Source organism: Terrapene carolina, unplaced genomic scaffold (genome assembly GCF_002925995.2).
Source record: "Terrapene carolina triunguis isolate 2854851 unplaced genomic scaffold, T_m_triunguis-2.0 Scaffold638, whole genome shotgun sequence".
NCBI classification, from domain to species: Eukaryota; Metazoa; Chordata; order Testudines; family Emydidae; genus Terrapene; species Terrapene triunguis.
Genome location: NW_020664989.1, coordinates 396886 through 421926, shown reverse-complemented (window position 1 = coordinate 421926; position 25041 = coordinate 396886). Strand labels below are relative to the sequence as shown.

General features: G+C 48.7%; 1 non-coding gene and 1 pseudogene across 1 annotated transcript; one reads left to right on the top strand and one right to left on the bottom strand.

Moving 5' to 3' along the window:
• Positions 1 to 25041, top strand: part of LOC112124981 — a 573457-nt pseudogene that overhangs the window by 172046 nt on the left and 376370 nt on the right.
• TRNAT-AGU lies at positions 5248 to 5321 on the bottom strand. Its single transcript has one exon. It is a non-coding gene; the product is annotated as a tRNA-Thr (tRNA).

Below are 25041 nucleotides of genomic sequence, written 5' to 3'. Positions count from 1 at the left end.
CTCCATGCATCCGATGAAGAGGTTTATAGCCCACGAAAGCGTATGCCCAAATAAATTTGTTAGCCTTTAAGGTGCCACAAGGACTCCTCATTGTTTTTAAAAATATCAAGGGCGCAGTAAGGAAATTAGTAGCTCAGAGCTTGTGGTAACAGCATTTGAAGAAGAACAAGAGGTTGATGTTAAAAAGGGCTAAGGAAATAATGTTATTTCAAAAGGGAAAAGAGGTGTTGTGTGTTGAAAGTCTGGCTCAGACATTTCTAATTGTTATTTTCTGATTCCTCATACCCAGATCCTGCCTAGCCAGGAAAGGAGGGGAAATGTGATCATCAGTCAATAGATTTCTCTGACATGAAAAGGGGACATGAGGCTCTTTGTAGTTAGCTCAAAATAAACAAAGTGAGGGGAAACTGCTGACTGGGAGCTAAATATGCAGGACAAAGGGCTGTATGATGTGCATACCACCATGTGCCTCTTCTGATCAGCGGATCAAGGTGTTTATTGACTCCCTCACTTCACAGGAATCTGCCCCAGAGATCTCCATGAAACTCTCATGGAGATACTGGGCAATCTGCTGCCACAGGCTCTTTGGCAGAGCTGTTTTATTTATTACCCCTTTAAGGGTAACTTTCCCATACCACTCTGCTGTCATTAGGGGGCGGGGGGAGACCATTCCTGCACACAGGTGAGCCATGTAAGGGCCAGGGCAGAAGCCGTAGTCTTGGAGAAGACCCTCCCTTGATTCCCTGCTCATCCTCAGCAGTGAGAGACCTTCTATAATGAACACAACCTGTGGAAAATGTGGTCACAGGAATGATTATAAGACCCCCCCCTACACTGCTGGATCTCCCGAAGAGCTACATGCCCAGTGTACAGTACGGTCCTGGAACAGTGATTTCCCCTGTCCCTGCTGTTACCAGTTTGGGGGTCTTGTGGCTCATGTGTTCTTGCCTGGGGTCAGCCAGTTAGTGATAAGTATGTGCATAGTGGCTGTGTTTTAAATCACTGCATCAGTGGGCTGTGTTTTGCAAACAATACTGCTTCTGTAAAATGTTGCATTTTGGCTTCACAGATATGACCTTATGAGCCGAGCCTCCCTCTTTGTTATCGCTGGCTAAACGGCTTCGCAGAATTAGAAAGCGGCCATGAAGAAATAAAGAGAACGTTCTGCATAATGTAATGATGCACTCTGTGGCCGAAAAACAAGAATTGAAGGAGTGGCCGGACAGCAAGAAGAGGGACCGAAAGGAGAACGTGGCATGCCAGAATGAAGCCATGGAGCGGCTCTTAAATGTTATGGAGTGCCAAGCAGACATGCTCCGGGCGCTACTAGCACTGCAAACCAAGCAGCTCCATGCCCGCATTCCCCTGCACCCGCTGTCACAAAACTCCTTCCCCTGCCCTAACCCCTACACTGTGTCCCCTTTGCCCTTAACTCCTGCACTCCCCTCCTGTGAACCCAGCCACTGCCCCTCTTCTGCACTCTCTTCACCTCTACACCCCCTTACTGCACCCATGTGGGGAAACTGACCTGTGTACATGGAGCAGCTGGCATTGCTGCCTGCTCCTCCCTGGAATGCTGCTCCTCTGTGCACCTCTAGGGGGCTCTGGGGTGCGTGTGGAGCAACGTCAGAGCTCCCTGCATCCAGGGATCCACTTAATCCATTTAACTCATCTGGGCTGGCTGGTCATTTTGGCAAAGCGGCCCCATCAGGCTGCATACCTAGGCAGAGTAGGCGTGTCTATGCAAACATGGTCTGTTCCAGAAGTCTTTCCCCCAGCTCATCACTTGATGTGAGGGGGGAGCTCATTCAGACCCTGCTTACACTTACCATTTAAAAACTCCCGATGCCTCCCCAAGCAAAGTGTGGAGACGTGCCAGTCACTCTAAGGGGGCTCCCTGCCCTCTCTGCCCCCTTCCCTCCATGCCATGCTGCTCCTGAGGGGGAGGCTGTCTCCACGTGCTGCCCCCACCCCGAGTGGAAACTCTGTAGCTGGCCCCCCCGATCCCTCCACCTAGTAGCCACTGCTGGAGTGGAGCTTGTGCCGGTCACTTTGCGAGCTGTGGTGCCCGAGGTAAGCACCACCTCCTGACTTCCTCCCACACCCCAACCCCCTGCCCCACTGCAGAGACTCTCTGTGTCTTGAACAAGCACTTACAAGGATTGGTCAAGAACTTCTTTTCTGTTTACAAGAAAGAAATACAAAAAAGGGAGCCCAACAGACAAGTTTCATTCAGCAAGGAAAAACTGGCAGGCCAAACCAGGATCTCTCAGTTACTAGGAAGGCTCTTCAGCCAGCTCTTCCCAAAGGCCAGTCTCTAGAGGCTTTTGTGACATGATGGACCTCAAAATAGCCCCCTGTAGCCCACATATTCATCGTTCATATATGGTTGTGATATTTCATACAAAGCATTCCATGTAAGTTATCATATGAAAAGTCATGATCTGCTTAAATCCATCATTGTCTTCAAATATGTATAGCATTAGGGTGTATGAAGGACACTTGAACTAAGAATATGGAATAGGAGACTGTGTTTTTGCCTTTCTCCTCCCCCACCTACGCTGGAAGCAGCAGGAATCCTGAGAAAATGAAGGTCATTTGAGGACAGTGGTCCATGTTTCGGGGGAATTCTATGTATTAAGGAGGGTAACATCTAGTGGGGTGAGAAAATTGCTTGACCTAACTACTGCCTAGTGTAATAAGGTGTAAAGTTTAGATTGTGCATTTGTCTTTTATTTTCTTTGGTAACTTACTCTGATCTTTTATGCCTACCACTTACAATCCTTAAAAGTCCATCTTTCTGTAGTTAATAAATCTATTTTATGCTGTACTTAAACTAGTGTACTTTGCTTGAAGTTCTTGGGAAATCTCAGCTCTATTACAAGGCTGGTGCATGCACTATTCACAATGAGGGAGGGGTGAACTGGATAATAAACTCACACTGGTCAGGCTTCTGACTAGGGCAAGACGGTATAATCCAGGGGTGCAAGGCTGCAGAGCTGGGGGGAATTGGCGGGAGGCTCTCTATCATTAGTTTTATGAGTGGCTGGGAGAAGCATTCATGTAACTCAGTTGGATGTGTCCCTACCTGTGGATGTCTGTGTAAGTGCAATATGTGCCAGAGATTCACAGCTTGTCACAGCATCACAGTGTGAGAGGGAGTCCAGACGGTGGGACACAGGGTTCAGGTTGCCCCATCACAGACTTTCAACAACCACAGCGGATGTTCACTGAGACAGAGAGAGAAAGATGCCAAAATAGTGATCTCCAGTGCCTGCAGACATCAAACTATGAGGAATTCTGCACACAGAGAGGACCCTGCTAGTGGAAAATGCCTTTGGAAAAGACCCTTCTGTCACCAGCTGTGGTCGTACAGTGCTTAGTACTCTGTGTTGTGGCCTCAAGAGCCATGGATGCAAGTTGAGTTACAGCGACCTTTTCCTTTGTAGCCTGATTTAGGGTGTACTGATAATATTAATTTGGATAATATGGGAATTTAATTTATTAATTTATTTTTATTTGATCTTAATAATAATATTAATAATTATGATTATCAATATTAATTAGTATGGGTTTTAGGCTTGCCAATCTGTTTGATCAGAAGATAAAAGTTCTTGTCCTGAATTAGGCTTCACAGAATTTATAAAGGACCCTCGGGGGTATGACGGGAAGCTCACACTGAGACAGATATAGCCTTAAAGACTTTTTATTAAAATTAATAATAGTAAATAAATGGTAAAATACCCAGAGTTACAAAGTTACAATTGCATTACTGCTATTCAAAAGATACATATGATAATATAGTATTACATGCAACAAAGCTTTGGTTAACGTACTCACACCCTTTCTTGATAACCTGATGGTAAGAGACACAGGACCAGCCTTGCAGTTCAGGTTTCTCAGTTTTTGAGTGAGGGATGCAGTGCTTAGAAAATGCTAAGCGCTATCAAAGCTGACTAGGGTTTACTTGACTAACTTAAACTTAAATCAAGACCTAATAAACAAACTAAGAATAAAACTTAGGGAAACCAAGCTTAGCTTAGTTCCCTTGAAACTTAAAGTTTAAGAAGAACAAGTATAGCCTACAAATAGTAGCAGTTATTGTAGATAGATAGAGTGGAGGAAGTAAATGAGAATAGAGTAAAGTGAGAACGGAGATAGTGAGAAATGGAGATGGAGTAAAGTAAGAACGGAGATTCTCTATGGAGGTGGGTTACCTCTTTTATAGGGCAAATGCCGGACCTCCTTCCTCTTATGCCCAAATTTCATTCCTCACCCACAAAAATGTTAGGGTACACTTACCCCTAGGCTAGTATGTACGTGTGTATTGATGACAGGTATGTACGCACATCAGTCTCTTGTGGTGTACTTGTTAAGTCTGTGGGAAAACCGCCTTTGCCATTTTTCATTGTTTATTGGTCTAGATAAAAGGTCATAGACATAGGCGTGGGTTCTTATTTATTTAGGTAACAAGCTATAGGTCAACTTTGCTTTTGGAGCAAAAGGTCTTAATATAGATATGCTAACTTTGCTTTAGCTTAACATACAGGATATGGCCTGTAGGTCTCTTGCATTACTTACTTTAATATAAATCTATAAACCTATTACAATACATCAAATACTTAAACTATAAGAAAAGATATATATATACAAGCAAGAAGGTTAGTCCAATAGGCCTTTGCCTTGTCTCCACGTTTCTTAGGTGCCTCCTTCTGACAGTTGTCAGAAAAAACGACCGGTTTCGTTTGCAAGCATTTGCATTGCAAAGCAAAGGCAGTCTTCTCTGCTTCCTCAAAAGATTGATCAAAAGGTGGGAAGAGCAGACACATTTGGCAAGGCACCACTGGATGCTGCATCCCTAACTCCACTTTACCTGGCAGGTGCCGTGACCAGCTTAGCCACAGTGTCACTCTCTGGGACTTTTCTCCTAACTGCTCCATTTTTCATCAATGACAATCAAAAGGAAGGTGACATGACATCTGTGTGTAGACATCCCCAGCGAATCACAAGGATGTGTGGCACAGGCTCTCGTGTTGCAGCAATTGCAGTGGAAGCAACTGCCATGTTAATGCCAGTCACAGCAGCCTTTTCATCAACTCCAGGCTTGTGATTTGATTCTTTCCAATGCTTCTCTCCAAAGAAGCCTTTTCCTTAGCAAGCAGTTACTTGGATTACCAAGGGAGGTATCTTCTGTTTCCTAGAAAGACACAGGAAAAAGTGAGCAGAGGAGACAAACACCATACAACAAGGCACCACTGGGAGTTGAACCCAGGATCTCCTGTTTACTAGACAGGTGCTTTAGCCAGCTAAGCCATGGTGCCTGCCTCAAGAAAATGTTTGCAACTGTTCCATTTGATAGTCCCAGACAACCCTTGCAAATTCCAAAGTACAGACGTTCCCTATTTCCCTCAAGACTTGCAGACCTTGAGGTGTCTGGCTCTCCGTGCACAGAAAGTCACAGCTGAGTTGACAGAGGGCTTCTAACATGTGCTTCTCCCACCAGCCACTGTGATCATATAGTGGTTAGTGATCTGTGTTTCATTCGCAGCAACCTCAGCTCAGTTCTGAGCCATGGTAACCTTTCCTTCAGCTCTAGACTTCTCATTTGCCACTTTCTAAGTGTGGTGAGGTGGCTGCACCAAACAAGCAGAAGAAAGATTAAGGCAGCCTTGCAGAGGCTGCACAGAACCCAGCCTATCAGGAAAGGGCTTATTGGGAGAGCCAATCAGGAGAAGGCTTGCTGGAGCAGCCCGTATATAAAGGGCTGCTCAGCACAGCAAGAGTCAGTTACTCCTTGGAGTTTGAGGAGGGAGGATTGGCTGCCATGAAGGAAGGAGAAGGGAGGGCACCATGATCAGAGTAGTGCTGGGCGGGTAAAGGGAGCGTGAGTGACCTCCTGGCCAACTATTGCCAGACTGAGGCCCATGGAGAAAGGTGCTAAGTCTGTGGGGAAGTGATCCAGGGAAACAGACGGCGGGGGTTGGATGTGCACCCCTTTTGCCTCAGTAGCCACTGACACAGGTGGCTACACCCTGGACTGCAGCTGGCCACTGAGGCAAGTGGCTGGGTAGAGGACAGCCGCCACCCCCCCCCGGAAGGGGGGAGAGAACTGAGTGGGGCACAGCCAGAGGGCTGTGTCCATAAGAGGACATTGAAGTCCTGAGAGCGACATGGGTCCTAATGATACAACAGGTGGCGCCAGACGTCACTAGATGAAGGAGCACTGGAGAATGAGAGCTAATTCCCAGGATGGCCAGCAGGAGGCACCGCAGTGGTGAGGCATGCCCCATTACACCAAGAATTAGCCACAAGGAAAGCTCTCTCTGTCTTGAACAAGCACGTAGAAGGATTCTGCTGACAGGTCTTTTCTTTTTATGAAAAGAGATACAAAAAAGGAGTCAACAGAGCCACTACGTTTGGCAAGGAAGAACTGGCAGGCCAAGCCAGGATCTCCTGGTTAGTAGGAAGGGTCTTCAGCCAGCTCTTCCCAAAGACCACTATCTAGAGGCCTATTAACAGCCACTGCAGATGTTCACCACAAAAGAGACAAAGAGATGCCAAAATAGAGTTCTCCACTGCTTGCAGACATCAAGCTACCAGGAGTTCTGTGCATAGAGAGGCCTCTGCTGGTGGAAAAAGGCTTTGATAGAGACTGTTCTGACACCAGCCGTGGTCATATAGTGTTTAGCACTCTCTGTTCTGGCTTCAGCATCCACAGATGCAAGTTCAGTTATAGGAACATTTTTCTTGTCTCCATATTTGTCTAGTGGCTCCTTTCAACACTTGTCACCAAAAAGACCTGTTTCTTTTGCAAGCAATGTACAGCTAGGCAAAGGGAGTCTTCTCCATTTCCTCAAAAGATTGACCAAGCAGTTGGTAGAGGAGACACATTCAGCCAGGCATCATTCTTTGTTCACACATATTAATAAGGATATAAGAGTATCAAAAATCAAACGCAAAATTCTATCTCAGGCTAACAAACTATATACTAACAGGCCTTGGCCAGATTAGCCACATTGCTGCTCTCTGGGACTTTTCTTCTAACTGCTTCATTTTTCATCAATGACAATTAATGGAAGGTGAAAGGAGAGTAACTCTCCATTTCCTGCAAGACCTACAGAGATTGCAGTATCAGTGTCTCTGTGCGCAGACATCCCCAGTGAATCACAAGGACGTGTGGCACAGGCTTTTGTGTTGCAGCAATTGCAGTTCAAGCAACTGCCTTGCCAATGCCAGTCACAGCAGCCTTTTCATCAACTCCAGGCTCGTGGTTTGATTTTTTTCCAATGCTCCTATGCAGAGAAGCCAGCCCTTTCCCTTAACAATGTATTAATTAGATTACCGATGGAGGTCTCTTGTGTTTTCTAGAAAGATACAGGAAAATGTGAGCAGAGGTGGTCATAGAACGATAGCATCATAGGGTTAGAATGGACCACAAAAGTCATCTAGTCTAACCTCCTCTTCTCAGCCTGATGTTGTTTAACATTTTCATTAATTACCTGGATGTAGGAATAGAGAGCATACTGATCAAATTTGCAGATGACTTTGCCTACTATTTCTCTGAGTTGGTTGAAATTTGACTGTCTGAAGTCCAGTGTCCTTGTTTTTGCTGTTCTCATGTTCTCCTTTCCACAGGATCTTCAATTCTATCAGATCATGATCACTTCTCTCCCAAGTTCCCCACCACCCTCGGATTCCCAACCAATTTACCCCGTTAGTCAAAACCAGATCCAAAATGGATAACCCCCTGGTTGTTTCCTCAACTTTATGAATCAGAAAGTTGTCCTCTACGCATGCTAAGAATTTTCAGGCCATATTACATTTTGTAATAATCTTCCAACAGATATGTATCCCAGTATATTCTGATATTCTCATCCCACATACTCCTAAAAACTTTGCAGTGTTTCCACACAAACAGTGAATATATGAAAATATCCAAAAATGTTTATTAGAATGCTCTCAGTGGCTACCAGGATAGTATCCCCTGTAATTCAGTATACTTGTGCACAATGTGAGCAGGACATCCAAGGCCTATCACTTCCCTTTTTAAGCTCGTCTTCACTTTGGTGTGCAAATGTTCTCTTCCATGTCTGTATCAACCACCAAAATTTGTCTTTGTATTATCTGCTTCCATACTTATTCAGAACATTTATTATCTCAGCTGCAATAAGTTCTGATGTTTCTTCTTTAAGTCTGACACAATACACAGGTTTAGTTTGCAGACACAAACTGCCTTCATAAACCTTGAAATTGCGATCCAAGAGAGGAAGCAATTTCACATATCTGTGATTCAGTGCACTGACAGTGACACACATTCAACATTTTTCAGGTTGTCGTTTAGTTCATCATTGCCCATGGAGAAAAACATTTGCAACTATTCCTTCACACTTTGTCTGTGCACATCAGCATGGGCACTAAAGGCACTTACTATTCATTTCTGCTTCGTAGTCCCTCTGTCTATAGCTTGGAACCAAAAGCTTGATCTGAAGTCTTGATATGAGTGTTCTTTGCATTTGACACTAAGAGACTTAAGGAGTTTGTATCATAGATTCCAAGACCAGAAGAGGGAATTATAATCATGTAGTCCGACCTTCTGTATAACATGGGCCATTGAACATCCCCAGAATAACTCTTCGAGCAGATCTCTTAGCAAAACATCCAACCTCAATTTAAGAATTGTCAGTGATAGAGAATCCACCACGACCCTTGGTAAGTTATTTCAATGGTTAGTTACTCTCATGGTTAAAAATATACACCTTATCTCCAGTCTGAATTGGTCTAGCTTCAAATTCCAGCCATTGGATCTTGTTAAATCTTTCTCTACTACATTAAGGAGCCCAGTAGTAAATATTTGTTCCCCACTTAGATATTTATAGATTGGGATTAAGTCATCCCTTAACCTTCTCTATCTTAAACTAAATAGATTGAGCTCCTTTAGTCTATCCCTAAATTGTGTTTTCTAATCTTTTTCTCATTCAGCTAGATCATATCACTACAACGGCCACTGCTCTAGGTGGGCAACTATTCTCCACACTTCCAGTGAAGTCTCTTCTGACAAGAGAAGGGTTGTGTGTGTTAGGATCATCAAGCATTACTGCTGGCTACACAGGGAGAGAAAACCTCTGAATGAAGAAAAACTCAGTGGCATTTCTCTGTCGGTGGCTGGGGCAATCACATGCACTGATGCATTTTTTCTTGAATATGGTAGTCTATAATTTTCATTCACAAACACAGTGCACAAAACAGAGATCAAACCTCATGGAGCATAAATGAAGGTACCTCTCACGTTCGGCAGAATGTGCCATATTAGAGATGAGATTTGCACCTCTCATAGACAGACAGTGTCAGCTGGGAGGGGAGTGTAACATTGACTAACCAGTTTTACACTCCCACACATTCTGGAACTTTGTCACTAGTGCCTGTCTGTGTAATTGAAACCATCCCACACCCGACTCCCTGCCAGCCCCCATCTATGCTTGACAAGTTCAGCTTGTGTTCGGATTCTATCAAGCAGAGCAGTGAGATCCAGCAAGTATTTTTGACTTCTTGCAAAGATTTTCTTGAAAAGTCGGGGGGGGGGGAGGAGAGAGAGAGAGAGGATGTTTGTGAGTAGCACGTTTGGCCACTAATATTACAGCACTAAAAACAAAAGAGACAGGAAGTTTCATAGTCAGCAGCATTTCCACCTGTGTGGGGACACTGGTGGAAATTTCTGATCCATTGCCTTAAGCACTCAGCCAAAATTACCTAACATCCAGCTTCTTCATGACCCTTCACTTGAGTTCTCTATAGGAGGGAGCTTCTAGGAAAAAATGGTTACTCACTTTTTTGTAACTGTTGTTCTTCGAGATGTGTTGTTCATGTCCATTCCAAGCAGGTGTGTGCGCACCGCGTGCATGCCAGCCAGAAGATTTTTACCATAGCAGTGTCTGTAGGGTTGGCTTCGGCGCCCCCTGGAGTGGCGCCTTCATGGCGCCGTATATAGGGGCCCGCCAACCCTCCACCCCCTCAGTTCCTTCTTGCTGGCACTCCGACAGAGGGGCAGGAGGGTGGGTATTGGAATGGACATGAACAACACATCTCGAAGAACAACAGTTACAAAAAGGTGAGTAACCATTTTTTCTTCTTCGAGTGATTGTTCATGTCCATTCCAAGCAGGTGACTCACAAGCCTGAACCTAGGCGGTGGGGTTGGAGGTCACTGCAGACTGGAGTACTGCGCGGCCAAAGGCTGCATCATCTCTGGCCTGGCGTGTGATGGCATAGTGCATTGTAAAAGCGTGGATTGAGGACCACGTGGCCGCTCTACAAATTTCCTGTGTTGGGACCTGTGCCAGGAACGCAGCGGAGGAGGCCTGCACTCTTGTGGAGTGGGCCGTGATAGGCGGGGCCGGTATGTTAGCCCAACGGTAGCATTCCCAGATGCAGGTTTTGATCCAAGAGGAGATCCACTGTGACGAGACCGGGAGCCCTTTCATCCTGTCAGCCACAGCAACAAAAAGTTGGGTTGATTTCCTGAAGGGTTTAGTCCTTTCAATGTAGAATGCCAGGGCCCTGCGAACGTCCAGGGAGTGCATCCTATGCTCCTTAGTGGAGGAGTGTGGCTTCGGATAGAAGACCGGGAGAAAAATGTCTTGACACATGTGAAACTGGGAGACCACCTTAGGAAGGAACGCAGGGTGCGGCCTGAGTTGGACCTTGTCTTTGTAGAAGACAGTGTATGGAGGCTCTGATGTCAGTGCTCTGAGCTCCGAGACTCTCCTGGCCAATGTGATAGCCACTAGAAACGCGACCTTATACGAAAGATATAACAGCGAGACGAAGCTAGAGGCTCGAAAGGTGGCCCTGTGAGGGCGGACAGGACCAAAGTGAGGTCCCAAGCTGGGACTGGTTGACGAGTATGCGGGAACAGTCTGTCCAGGCCCTTGAGGAAGTGACTAACCAATGGGTTTGCAAAAACGGAGTTACCTCCCGCTCCAGGGTGGAACGCTGAGATAGCCGCCAAGTGGACTCGAACTGAAGAGGGGGACAGTCCTAGTTGTCTCAGATGAAGCAAATAGTCCAGTATGAGAGGGATCGGGGCAAGCAAAGGAGCCTGTCCCCGCTGTTCAGCCCAGATGGAGAAGCGCTTCCACTTGGACATGTACGTGGTCCTGGTGGAGGGTTTTCTACTACCAAGAAGGACCTGCCTGACCTGATGAGAGCATTGCATCTCCACAGGGTTTAGCCATGGAGCATCCAGGCTGTGAGGTGGAGCAACTCTAGGTTCGGGTGACGTAGGCGACCCCGATCCTGTGTGATCAAGTCTGGGAGGAGGGGCAGCCTGAGGGGCGCCCGTATGGACATGTGCAGGAGCAACGTGTACCAGTGTTGGCGCGGCCAGGCCGGCGCTATCAGGATGACACGAGCGTGATCCCTGCGAGTCTTGAGGATTACCCTGTGAACCATGGGAATCGGGGGAAAGCGTAAAGTAGGCCGTCTTCCCAGGAGAGGAGGAAAGCATCCGTCAGGGACCCCGGACTGCATCCCATGAGGGAGCAGAATGGCTGACACTTCCTGTTCTCTCTTGAGGCAAACAGGTCTATCTGGGGATGGCCCCAGAGCCAGAAAATTGAGAGTACTACATCCCGGCGGATGGACCACTCGTGACCGTGGAATGAGTGGCTGAGAGCATCCGCCAGCCCGTTCTGCTTCCCCGGTAGGTAGGATGCTGTCAGGTGAATTGCGTTCTGTACACAAAAGTCTCATAACATGAGGGCTTCCCGGCACAGGGGAGAGGAGCGTGCACCACCCTGTTTGTTGATATAGAACATCGCTGGTGTGTTGTCCGCCGTCGATGAGACCGATGCGGACCTTGAGTGGGGGCCGTACGCCTGTCCCACGGACTGATGGTAGGCCAAGGGAGTCCAGAACGGCCACTGGGGGGGGCGGTTGCCACTGCTGTTGCCACTGCGGTGGATAAGGCTGGAGGCTCGCCTGCGAGGTCGACTGCCTGCTCCTCGATCTACTGGAGCAGTATGTAGAGGAAAAATTGACCAGGCCTAAGTTTTGGCCTAAATAGCTGAATAAATGGCCATGAGACAAAGGTGGCCATGGGGAGTGGAAAATTTTGAGCAGTGGAAATTTTAAGCAACAGTTTAAGCAACTGCCTTAGCTAGAAAAATGTGATCACATCAGTAGTGTTAGAAAGGCTGTTAAACCGCAAAAGGAACACCTGTGAATAACAGGAAAGCTTGCTAGAAGTACACCTGTAAATAACAGGAAAGCTTGCTAGAAGTACACCTGTGAATAACAGGAAAAGCTTGTTTTGCTATTCTCCCTTATAAGGAAACTTGTTTTGATGTATTACGTGTAACCGTTTGTGGTTTTAAGCTATATAAGCATTCAGTGTGCTGTGCTTGGTGTGGCAGTTTTTCAGGCTGTCACCCCTGCATGCAGGCTTGCAATAAAGTGGCCTCAGGCTGGTCTGAACCAAACACAACGCGTGGTCATTTTTCCACCACAGGTACGATTCTGTCTCCGAGTCTGAAGTCTCCGAATAGGAGGACCTAGGGAGAGCAGTACCCACTGTCACTGGGGAGCGGTGCCGCTGGTGTGGCGCGGTGCGGGGACCGCGGCGATAACATAGCCGGCTTGCCCCGTGATTGTATAGGGGGTCGGGCCATGGTCGGAGGCTCTTTCCACCGGCGCAGCGACGCCGGCACCGGGAGGCTTAGTAGGTCAGAGGCTGCCTCGAACGCCCCCGGCGTCGATGGGAGGCGCACTTCCTCAACGACGTCCGGGGATGTCGGCCTGTCCGGACTCGACCGTACCCTCTCTGGGGCGGGAGTCAACGGAGTAGCAGGATGAGTCAGCGGCACGGCCTGTCCCGCAGCACACGTGGACGGCACAGGCCCTTTAGGGTCCTGGTGGGGTGATCGTCCCCTCACCGGCCTCTTCTTTTTAACCGGCACCGGGGATGGTGAACGGTGCCTCCCGGAGGCCGATTTCCTATGTGCCGACTCTCTCCAGTGCCGGGGTTTGGAGGTTTTGGCCTCATGATGTATTACCGGTGATGGGGCGCTGCGCACTGAGGATGAAGTGCTGGGCACCGGGTCGGCCGGCCCAGCGTCCGAATGTGGCCGCAGGGCCACTTCCATTAGTAATACTTTGAGCCTCTGCTCTCTGTCTTTGAGAGTCCTGGGGCGAAATGCCCTGCAGATAGTGCACCTGTCTCTTTGATGGCTCTCTCCGAGGCACCGTAAGCAGGAAGAGTGCGGGTCACTCTTCGGCATGAACTTCCCGCAGTCCTTGCAGAGTTTAAACCCTGGGGACCCGGGCATGCCCCAGCGGGGCGACGAGTACATTGGGGAAACCCCCCCAACAACTATCTATCTATACTAACTGTAAAACTAACTAAACTATTTACAAGGAAGAAAACGGGACACTGCCAAGATTGCTGAAGAGCAAGCGAAGTTCCAGCTAACCGTCACCGGTGGTAAGAAGGAACTGAGGGGGTGGAGGATCGGTGGGCCCCTATATACGGCGCCATGAAAGTGCCACTCCAGCGGGCGCCGAAGCCGACCCTACGGACGCTGCTATGGTAAAAATCTTCTGGCTGGCGTGCACGCGGCGCGCACACACCTGCTTGGAATGGACATGAACAATCACTTGAAGAAGAATTGGTATTCCTGGCTGTAGGTTGGGTCTGGCTTCCCCCAGACTTTGGATCCATGTAATACATGATCCTCAGGGGAGCCATCTCCTAGAGCTTCCGCATGTCCCGTGGAACTCAGGACAGTGAGAAACATGTAGGTTGTCTGTAAGGTGAAAATTTATGTAAAACACGACAACATTTCTCCTTTATTTGCGGTACAGGGAAGCCTCATCGTTCTTGTAAGGCCAAATACTGATATTTCTATGGATGTCTGCTTATACAGGGAAATTGACAGTTGATATTGATATCAGCAATTTCTGGGTATCATTTATATAAAGATGTGCTCTTTAATACTCTATCAAATTTATCATATTCAGCAACATAGTATCTGCTCACTGTTATCAATGTGTATGTAGAGTGGATATTAATTACTCTCTGAATTCACGCGTGGGCATGGTCCTCCCCTCCTCTTGCCCTGCCTTCGGTTGCTCTGTGGCATTTAAGCCTTCCCTTAGAGCTGTCAGCAACAGCTGCCTCTGCTCTAGGGCCCAGAGGAGGAAAGGACTCTCTCCCTCTTGCCTTTCCCTGACTATTAAGCCTGGCCCTGGTACTGCTTAAGTGCCATGTGGTCAAGAGGAAGTGCGTGGCAGCTGCAGGTACAAGGACCAAACTTGTGGGCATCAGGTGAAGCAGCAAAAAACGCAACCATCAGGTCAACCCACAGGAATCTCTTGCCAGACTGTTAAATTCTAGGGCCCCAACCTATTGCAGCCAGCCTGTTGAACCAGCCAGAGCAAAGCCCTAGCTCTAGTGGGCATCAGTGACCCAGCAGGAAGGGAGGGAAGGGAAGCTGCGAGATCACATCAGGTTTGGAAATTGGAAACCCTACTCCAGGGAAAGAAAACAAGGGAGGTCAGTGGAATTTGTAGGATACTTGTCACAAAGAATAGTCCATGGTTTTAACCCCAGCTCAGTGGGGGAGGGATAGCTCAGTGGTTTAAGCATTGGTCTGCTAAACCCAGGGTTGTAAGCTCAATCCTTAAAGGAGCCATTTAGGGACCTGGGGGGAAAAAATCTGTCAGGGACAGTACTTGGTCCTGCTGTGATGGCAGAAGACTGGACTCAATATCTCCTAATAATAATATATAGAGATAATAGGAAGAAAAGAAACTCACTCTGGTACACCTAGGAACAAGGAAATCAAGCACATTGAGCTCCAAGGCTTTGCAGCAAAGCATCAGGAGGCCCTACAGGGATTTGAACTCAGATTGGAGGATTTAGAGCCCTGAGGGCTAATCATTACACCATGGGACCTGCAGCCACTGTCATTTCAGGACTCCTGTGAGACCCTAAGCTGGTGGGTTTGCATTCTGCACTCATTGCTTCCCTTCAGCTGCTTCCTCTCATGGGAACTCTCCTCACCTAGACATTGAACCCAGCCCTTGTTGCTGCTAACACCAACTGGCAGAAAGGATTATAAATTCCCTACCCGAGGGGAGGCCAATGCATGTGGTGGGCCATACGCATCACAGGTTTTAACTCTGTTTGCTTCCTTCCCCATGTCTCTTACTTAGTTTATATGGAAGTACACCTATGGCTGGGGATATGAATTTGTTGGCACAGCATTGTGCACTGGGCTTCCAAGACAGCCTGTAATTCAGCCAGGGGTTTGCAGCTGGGCCTGGCCTGGAGGCAATTTTCTCTCTGCACAGCAGATGGAGGATGCATTGGGACCAGCTCCTGGCTCTTTTTTTTTTGAACTGGTTCCCTGTGAGGACACACCAGAGATCACTGCAATCTACATAGGGGACAACGACCTGGAAATATTCTCCAGGCCCCAGCTGATTTGGAAAGATAAACATGATATTGCACAACATAAAACTATGAGGGAGCAGGGAAAGAGAGAGCACAGAAGAGAAGAGAAGGAGAGATGGGATAGAAAAAAATCTCTAGAGATGGAGCAGCTGGAGGGAACCAAGGAGTGCAGTAGACAACGGGGATGGCAGGTTTGTAGAAATTTTGGTGGTGCCCAGAATGCCCAGAGACTGCCCCCCAAACTCCACCCCCCACCTAAGACTCTGGGAGGGGCTTTGGGTGGGGGAAGGAGGTCTGGGGTGCACACCGTCGGCTGGAGCAGGGGATTGGGGTGCAGGAGGGGTGCAGGGTGCAGGCACTGGAAGGGAGTTTGGGTGCGGAAGGGGTGAGAGGGATGGCTCTGGGAGGGAGTTTGGGTGGGGGAAGGGGGTCTGGGGTGCAGGCTCTGCAATGGAGTTTTGGTGCTGGGTGCAGGCTCTGGGCTGGGACAGGGGGTGGGGGTACAGGAGGGGGTGAGGGGTATAGGCTCTGGGATGCAGTTTGGGTGCAGGCTCTGTGCTGGGGGTGCAGATTCTGGGAGGGTGTTTGGGAATGGCAGGGGGTGCGGAGGGAGCAGGTGGAGGGACTCTGGGAGGGAGTCAGGGTGCAGGCTCTGGGCTGGGGCAAGTGATGGGGGTGTAGGAGGGGGTGAGGGGTGTAGGCTCTGGGAGGGAATTTGGGTGCTGGGTGCAGGTTCTGGGCTGGGGGTGCAGGAGGAGTGAGGCGCATGTATTCAGTCATTTCATAGGGCAGAGTTTTAAGGCTATTAAGATTTGGGGAATTATTCTTCCTAGCATCTTCCCTTTGTAGATTTCAGAGGTGTTCACACACTCACCCCCATTGAGCCACACTGTTACACCCCAGTCTAATAGAAAGGCTGGGAGGTCTCCAAGTTCATAAAAAGAAACAGGGACAAAAAATAGAAAAAGGAACAAAACGTTTCTAAGGCTAGGTCTACACTACGGGGTGGGGGGGGGTCGACCTAAGATACGCAACTTCAGCTACATGAATAGCGTAGCTGAAGTTGCGTATTTTAGGTCGACTTACCTAGCTGTGAGGACGGTGGCGAGTCGACAGCTGCCGCGCCGCCGTCGACTCTGCTTCCGCCTCTTGCCACGGTGGATTTCCGGAGTGGATGGCAGAGCGATCAGGGATCGATTTTATCGCATCTTCACTAGACGCGATAAGTCGATCCCCAATAGATCGATTACTACCCGCTGATCCGGCGGGTAGTGAAGACGTGCCCTAAGATTATAAGGGGTTGGATCTCTGCACCTCTCGGTCTTTGGATTCACCTGGAGTAGGAACTGTAGCTGCAGTTTAGGAACCAGGTAATGGCATAGATGCTCCAGCACTTTGGGCTAGCAGGCTTTTCCGGTACAGGGAGACTAGTGAAGGCCGCATAGCCTGTCGACATTGTGCTTCATTCCCCAGAGGGGATCAGTCCTGGGATCCTGGCAGTCAGTCGCTCTGAGGCTATGTCTACACTGGCAGAGTTACAGTGCCACTCAGAGAGTGCTGAAGGGAAACCGCTATTGTGTGTTCACACTGTCAGCTGCCTGCGCAATAGCATGCTCACACTTGTGGCAGTATTCAGAGTGGTGCACTCAGTATCCCACTAAGCATCTCTTCCTCTTCTGCCCCTAAGAGTTGTGGGAAGGCGGAGGGGGTCGCAGGGCATCCCGGGTCCTGTCCCAATGCCCCATGATGCATTGCTTCGCATCCCAGCAATCCCTGTGCTTCCATTCACATTTGGCGCCATCTTTCAATGGTTTGTGAACTACACATTCTGCCTCTTCGGGCTGCAGGAATGGATCCTGCACTGTTGACCAATATGCTGCTCGCTCTTACTAACACATCATGAGTGGAAGTGAAGTTATTCCTTAAACTACAAAGGCAAGAGGAGTTTGACATTGATCTTGCCATGCGTAGTAGCTATGACACGAGATTGCTTGTGTTATTCACGAAGGTGCTGATCACAGTAGAAAGCCGCTTTTGGGCTTGGGAAACAACCACTGAGTGGTGGGATTGTCATGCACATCTTGGATGATGAGCAGTGGCTGCAGAGCTTTCGGATGAGGAAAGACACATTCATGGGACTCTGTGATGAGCTCGCCCCAACCCTGCAGCACAAGGACACGAAAGTGAGAGCTGCCTTGTTATTGGAGAAGTGCGTGGCAATTGCACTGTGGAAGCTGGCTACTCCAGACTGCTACCAATCGGTCGCTAATCAGTTTGAAGTGGGAAAGTCGACCGTTGGACATGTGTGCAGGGCCATTAAGTGCATCCTGCTCAGAAAGACTGTGACTCTGGGCAACGTGTGCGACATTGTGGATGGCTTTGCACAAATGGGCTTCCCTAACTGCAGAGGGCGATAGATGGCACACATATTCCAGTTCTGGCACCAGACCACCTAGTCACGGCGTACATTAATCAGAAGGGTACTTCTCTATGGTTCTCCGGGCACGTGTGGATCACCGTGGGCATTTCACGGACATTAATGCAGGCTGGCCCGGTAAGGTGCATCTTTCAGAACACTGGCCTGTTCAAGAAGCTGGAAGCAGAGACTTTCTTTCTGGATCAGAAGATCACTGTAGGAGAAGTCAAAATGCCCATTGTGATCCTGAGAGACTCTGCCTACCCCTTAGTGCCGTGGCTTATGAAGCCATACATGGGGCACCTTGACAGCAGCAAGGAGCGGTTCAACAACGGGCTGAGCAAGTGCAGAATGACTGTTGAGTGTGCTTTTGGCCATTTATTTGTGAAGGGAAGGGTGACAGCTTCACTCAGGGCTGGACCACTGAGGCTTAGCATGTGGAGGCTGAATTTGAACAGCCAGAGACCAGGGCTGTTAGAGGGGCGGAGCGCAGGGCCATAAGGATCAGGGATACCTTGAGGCAGCAATTTGAAGCTGAAAGCCACTAATATTTGTTGCTATGTACAGCAGTGCAGTGCTTGTAATGCTAGGAGGTGATTGTGATTGGTGCAGACGATGCACTATGAAGGCTTAAGAAAATTGCCTGTTGCTTTGCAGGGCTCTGTTTGCTTTCAATTAATGGAATGAAGATTGCTTTCAAACAAAACAATTCTTTTATTAAAAAGTAACCACCAGAGGAGAGACAAACAAACAAACAAACAAACAAAAACACATCAGCACTGTAGGGGATGGGTAAAAGGTTACACATCTTGTCTCAAGTAATTTTCCTCTTAACAGAAGATTTATTTTAAAATTTATCAAAATAAATTCCATTAGAAATAGAAATAATTACAGCCCGTACTGGGTCTCCATTCTTGTACATGCTATTTCTCTCACACATTCCCCCGTTCCAATTCCTTTGGAGTGAGGTTTTAATTTCAGGATTAGCCACCATTTCCGATAGAGTAGGAGGGAGCAGGGAGAGAACTTGAAGAAAACCTGAATCATATTGTAACACTGAAAGTTATCACAGAATCAGCCTCTTACATTACACTAATTAAGTTCATGTTTAATTTCATTGTCACCGATTACTAACAATTGCTTTGAAATGGGGGAACAGTATAACCGTGATGCTCAGGGTTTGTTTAGACTAGAAAAAGTGATGGAGTTTAGGTCAGGTCAAGGGGAAAGCTAATGCAACCACTGCACATGGGCTGCATCTGCACTACAACTATAATTGTCTTTTTACACCAACATCACTAACTTGAGTAGCCAGCGCCATGTACAGTCCTAGTGGATGTTAGTCACAGGTAGTTTTTGCCTCAGTGTAGCTTGTTGGAATCAAACCTCTCGCTCCCACCTGGAGCTGATGAATGTTCCTGGCTGGAGGGGACACACTCCTACGACTCGAAAGGAAAGGAGTTGATAGAAAAGATCACAGGACTGACCCTAAAGGAGGGTGAGCTGAAAAAGGCAGATGCAGGCAACTCATCTGGGGGAGCTGAGCGACCACGGTGAAGTTGGTGCAAGGATCACTCTGTGGGAATCAGCAAATGTGATTTTTTTTTAAGAAAAAAATCTTTGTCCAGCCCTAGTCAAAGCATTTATTACAGTTCTCTCTCATGTGGATTTTCTGATGTCTAGTAAGGATTGAGCTCTGATTGAAGCTTTTCCCGCACTCAGCGCACGTGTAGGGTTTCTCTCCAGTGTGGATTCTACGATGTGTGATCAGGTCAGAGCTATTATTGAAGCTTTTCCCACACTCAGAGCATATGTAGGGTGTCTCTCCTGTGTGGATTTTCTGATGTGAGATGAGGGCTGAACTATGAATGAAGTGTTTCCCACACTCAGAGCATTCATAAGGTTTCTCACCTGTGTGGATTTTCCTATGTCTGATAAGGTTTGAGCTCTGATTGAAGCTTTTCCCACACTCAGAGCACGTGTAAGGTTTCTCTCCAGTGTGGGTTCTCCAATGTCTGATAAGGGTATAGTTCTGACTGAAGCTATTCCCGCACTCAGAACATGTGTAGGGCTTCTCTCCTCTGTGGATTCCCTGATGTCTGAGAAGGTGAGAGCTCCCATTGAAGCTTTTCCCACACTCATGGCATGTGTAGCGTGTCTCTTCCAAGTTGATTCTCTCATGTGTAATAAGGTCTGAGTGGATCCTCAAGTTTTCCTCTGGCATCTGCTGAGTCTCACAGGCTTTTGCTTTTTCTGGGAGTGCACAACTCCTGGAAACATTCCCTTTGGATCTTCCTGATAACGTCCCATGTGGTTCTACTTGCTCAGCATCTTCCTGCTGGGGTTTCTCCTCCTCATTCTCACTCACCATCCCAACACCTGATGGGAGACAGAGAGAATCCAGAAATAGGTCACTCCCTGCGCCAGAAAGAAAGGAAATCTCAGAGAGAAGAATGGAAAAAGGGATGAACAAACCAAAATATATGCGGGAGAGATCAAACCTATCAGGAGCTGATTTTCCCAAAAACCTTCCCCAGAGGAGAGAGGAAGGGATCAGTTTTGGGTCTGCATCTCACCAGAACACTCAGGGGAAAGCGAGATCGGGGAGGGACCTGCTGCCAGTTGTCAGTCAGAATACGAGGGAAGCCGTGAGTATATCTGCCTCATGATTCCACATCTGCAGGGAACAATCCTGAATTTGGAGAGCTCACAAGGTCTTTGTAGGTCATCCCAAATGTTTCCTGTATTCACAGGCAGTTTCTGAGTTGGTGTAACCAATTCCCTACCTGTGCAGGCAGCTCTCAGAAGCACTTGTTTCTCAGAGCTCTGGAGGTCTGGGACCCACAGCTCTTCCCCTCGTTCCAGCTGCAAGATCACATCAGGTTTGGAAACTGGAAACACTACTCAAGGCAAAGAAAACAAGGGAGGTCAGTGGAATTTGTGGGATACTTGTCACAAAGAATATTCCATGGTTTTAACCCCAGCTCATTTTTAAGCAGTAACATCCCAAGACCAGCTTCCTTGGCTCAAAGTGGCAGGAGAGTTATTAATGTAAATCATATTAATTACCTTAGTGCCTAAGGACCAACTAACAGTGGGTCCCCATTGTGGTAGGTAAAGTACAAACAGAGAATAGTAGATGGCCCATGCCCTGAAGAATTTACAATCTAAATAGACAAGACAGACACAGAATGGGGGAAGGGGTAGAACCACTGTTAGAATATAGGTATTCAGGCCTGCCTGTAAAGCCTATACTTTAAGAACGTAGGTGTATTTTTATCACTAAGCTAGTTACAGGGGTATAAAAACAAAGAATCAAAATCACAGTCTGCCTGTGTATGGGCCGTCTCTCACTAGGATAGTCTGAGGCCTTGTTCTTTGGCTAAGCAGCAGGGAGAGCCATAAGCTGGGAAGCGTACGCTCACATCGTCACATCCAAAACCAGTCACACTAAAATAAGGGGGTATTGGGCTGTTAGGAAGACGATCCTGTCCTGATAGTGCCCATCACCACCAGATAAAGAAACAGATCTTAAGATCGTTAAAGAAAACTTAGTTTGATAGCATCATGTCTGGCAAGAAATCGCTTATCAATGGTTCTGGTTGTGAAACCCTCATTTCTATATTGTTTTATCTTTATGGTCCCCCCCTTTTCTATTGTTAATCTGTCTGGTTCTTTAATTGTTTCTGTCTGCTGTATAATTAATTTTGCTAGGTGTAAATTAATTAGGGTAGTGGGATATAATTGGTTAGGGAATTATGTCACAATATGTTAGGATTGGTTAGTTAAATTTCAGTACAATGATTGGTTAAGGTATAGCTGAGAATATTACTATATAAACTGGGGTCAAACAGGAGGGGGAAGGGAAATTGGAATCATGTTTGTTAAGGGGGGGAACAGGGAACTGGGACACAGGCAAGGCTCTGCGGCATCAGAGCTGGGAAGAGGGTTGCGGGGTAAACGCTCTGCGGTGTCAGAGCTGGGAACGGAACACTGGGGAACAGACTCTATCGGAGTATAGAGATAAGCCCCACTGGGGTGAAGGGCTTTGGAATATGCTTGCTTGGAAACTAACCCCAATAAACATCGCATTATCTCACCAGGTTGTAGCCAGACAGATTTCTTGGATCGGCACATACGCCAGGAAGGCTGCTGATGATGCCTGCCCCCTAGTGGAATGACCCATCATGCTAGTTGGCAGGGGCACTTTCACCAGTTCATAAGAGTAGTGGATGCAGGCCGTGATCCAAGATGAAATTCTCCGGGCAGACACTGGGCAACCCTTCATCTGCGACAGAAATGAACAACTGCATTGACGTTCAGAATAGCTTCATTCTATCCATGTAGAAGGCCAGCACCCATCTGACGTCCAGGATATGCAGCCTGCATTCCTCATCCATTCCATGAGGCTTTGGACAAAAGACCAGTAAATATATGTCTTGACCAGTATGAAACTGGGAGACGAGCTTGGGCAGAAAAGCCAGGTGCAGATGCAGCTGAACCTTGTCCTTATAGAAGACCGTATAAGGCGGCTCTGATGTGAGTGCCCTGATGTCGGACACCCTACGAGCCAAAGTTATAGCAACCAAGAAGCAGATCTTCCAGGAGAGAAGCAGGAGGGAGCAGGAAGCAAAGGGTTCAAAGCTGGGACCCATGAGCCTTGACAGCAGAAGAGTCACATCCCGAGGGGGGCAAGGTCCCAGACATGAGGGTAGAGGTGCTCCAGACCTTTCAAGAACCGCACGCCATCATGGAATGGGTGAAGACCTTTTTTTTTAGGGTTGGAAGAGACTTCAGGAGGTAATCTAGTCCAACACCAACTAAATCATCCCAGCCAATGCTTTGTCAAGCCAGGCCTTAAAAACCTCTAAGGATGGCGATTCCACCACTTCCCTAGGTAACCCATTCCAGTGCTTCACCATCTTCGTAGTGAAATAGTGTTTCCTAATATCCAACCCAGACCTCCCTCACTGCAACTAAAGACCATTGCTTCTTGTTCAGTCATCTGCCACCACTGAGAATAGCCGAGCTCCATCCTCTTTGGAACTCCCCTTCAGGTAGTTGAAGGCTGCTATCAAATCCCCCCCACTCTTCTCTTCTGCAGACTAAACAATCCCAGTTCCCTCAGCCTCTCCTCGTAAGTCATGTGTCCCAGCACCCTAATAATTTTCGTTGCCCTCTGCTGGACTCTCTCCAATTTGTCCACATCCTTTCTGTAGTGGGGGCCCCACAACTGGACACAATGCTCCAGATGTGGCCTCACCAGTGCCGAACAGAGGGGAATCATTACTTCCCTTGATCTGCTGGCAATGCTCCTACTAATGCAGCCCGATATGCCGTTAGCCTTCTTGGCAACAAGGGCACACTGCTGACTCATATCCAGCTTCTCATCCACTGTAATCCCCAGGTCCTGCCTTGAAACGGAGGATGGAATGACAAAATGGCCACCGGGTGTACCCTGAAGAAAGATAGCGACAGGTAAGATGAAGCAAAAGTCCAGGATGTGCTGCAGCAGGACCTCTTCAGTGCAAATGTGTCAATCAGAGGCCCAACACATGAACTGCTTCCACTTTGCCATAGAGGTAGTGTACAAGGGTTTGCCGGGGCTCAAAGCCTCCAGGGTGGCGGGGAGCCACACCTGCTCACTAGGCCCTGATGAGCTTGGGGGGGATTCGTCCAGCTGTGGGGTCTCCCTCGGCAGCCCTTGCTGTAACTGGAAGCAAGACGGTAAACCCAGCCCTGGCTCAGGGCGGGGCAACAAACGCTGAGTCAGGGCTTGGGTCCTTAGTCAGGGCTGAGCAACAAGTACAAAAGCCCAGGCCCTAGGTCAGGGCTGAGCAGTAACAACAGGTCCCAGCCTCCTCAGGCCAGGGAGAGGGGGAGTCTGCCACCCATGAGTTGGGTGGCAGGGGGGACGCAGGCCCTCCCACTCCACTGCGTCCCAGCCCGGGGCCCTAGCAGTGGCAGAAGACCCGCTGCTGTCAGTGGGGATCCTGGCCGCAACACACTGCCAGAGCCTATGATGGTGTCCAGCAGCCAGACTGGGGTCGGCTGCCCCCGGGCTACTTCCACACTCGCCCTCGGGGCCTACCTGGGTCCTGGTGTTGGCCTCTGTGGGATCCAGGACCATGGGTTCTTCAGGGCATGGATTGATCGGTAGGTCCGGCAGCTCCTCCGGATAGCGGGCGCAGGGCAGACCCAGCAGCTCCTCTGGATAGCGGGCGCAAGGCAGGCCCGGCAGCTCCTGGCGGCCGCCTTGGGCCGCAGAGTTTTCCCAGCCACGAGCTAGGCTGGAGACGTCTGGTCTCTCCGGTGGCTGGGCCTTTACTGAGTTCTGAGGGCAAGCCTTTATACTTCCGGGTTGCCGCCTGACCCTCTGAGGGGCGGGCTCTGAGCTCCCTAGCTCCGCCCACTCTGGCCTCTGGATGGGCTCCGGGGTGGCGGGGAGCCATGCCGCCTCGCTACAGGTAGCCATGGTGGAGGGTTTCCTGCTGCCCAGCAGGACCTGCTGGACACCATCAGAGCACTGCCATTCGTCCATACTTAGCCACGCAGAAGTCAAGTTGTCAGGTGCAGCGTCGCCAGGTTTTCCACCTCCAGATGGAGTGACCATTCATGGCGAGACGAGAAGGTCCTGCTGAGGTGATCTGCCAGGATGTTCTTGGTTCCAGGCAGGTGGGCGGCTACCAGATGAATGGCATGCTGCACACAAAAGTCCCAGAGGCTGAGCACCTCCCAACAAAGGGCTGAAGACCTGGCACCGCCCTGTCTGTTGATGTAATACATTGCGGCGGTATTGTCTGTCAGGACCTGCATGTCCAAGACCAGGGTGAGCGGCGGAGATGGGGTCATGAAGGGAACTCCTTGCAGCACTGACTTTGGATCCAGCCACCAGTCCAGGAATGAGAGGATGTGGCTCGGCACCGTGACGACTCGGTCCAGGGCATGCCTGCTGGGGATATAGACCAAGGCCAGCCATGCTTGCAGAGGCCACAGATGAAGTCACAGGCACATGCGGGCTGTGGTGAGCAGGTGACTCTTTATGTGGGAAATCAGGTCCAACATGGCCCAAAAATGCAGCTCCGGAAAGCAGGCCCTAGTCGTCGAGAACCGCTCCAATAAATTCTATGCATTGGACTGGCATCAATGTGGACTTTTCTGTGTTTATTAGCAGG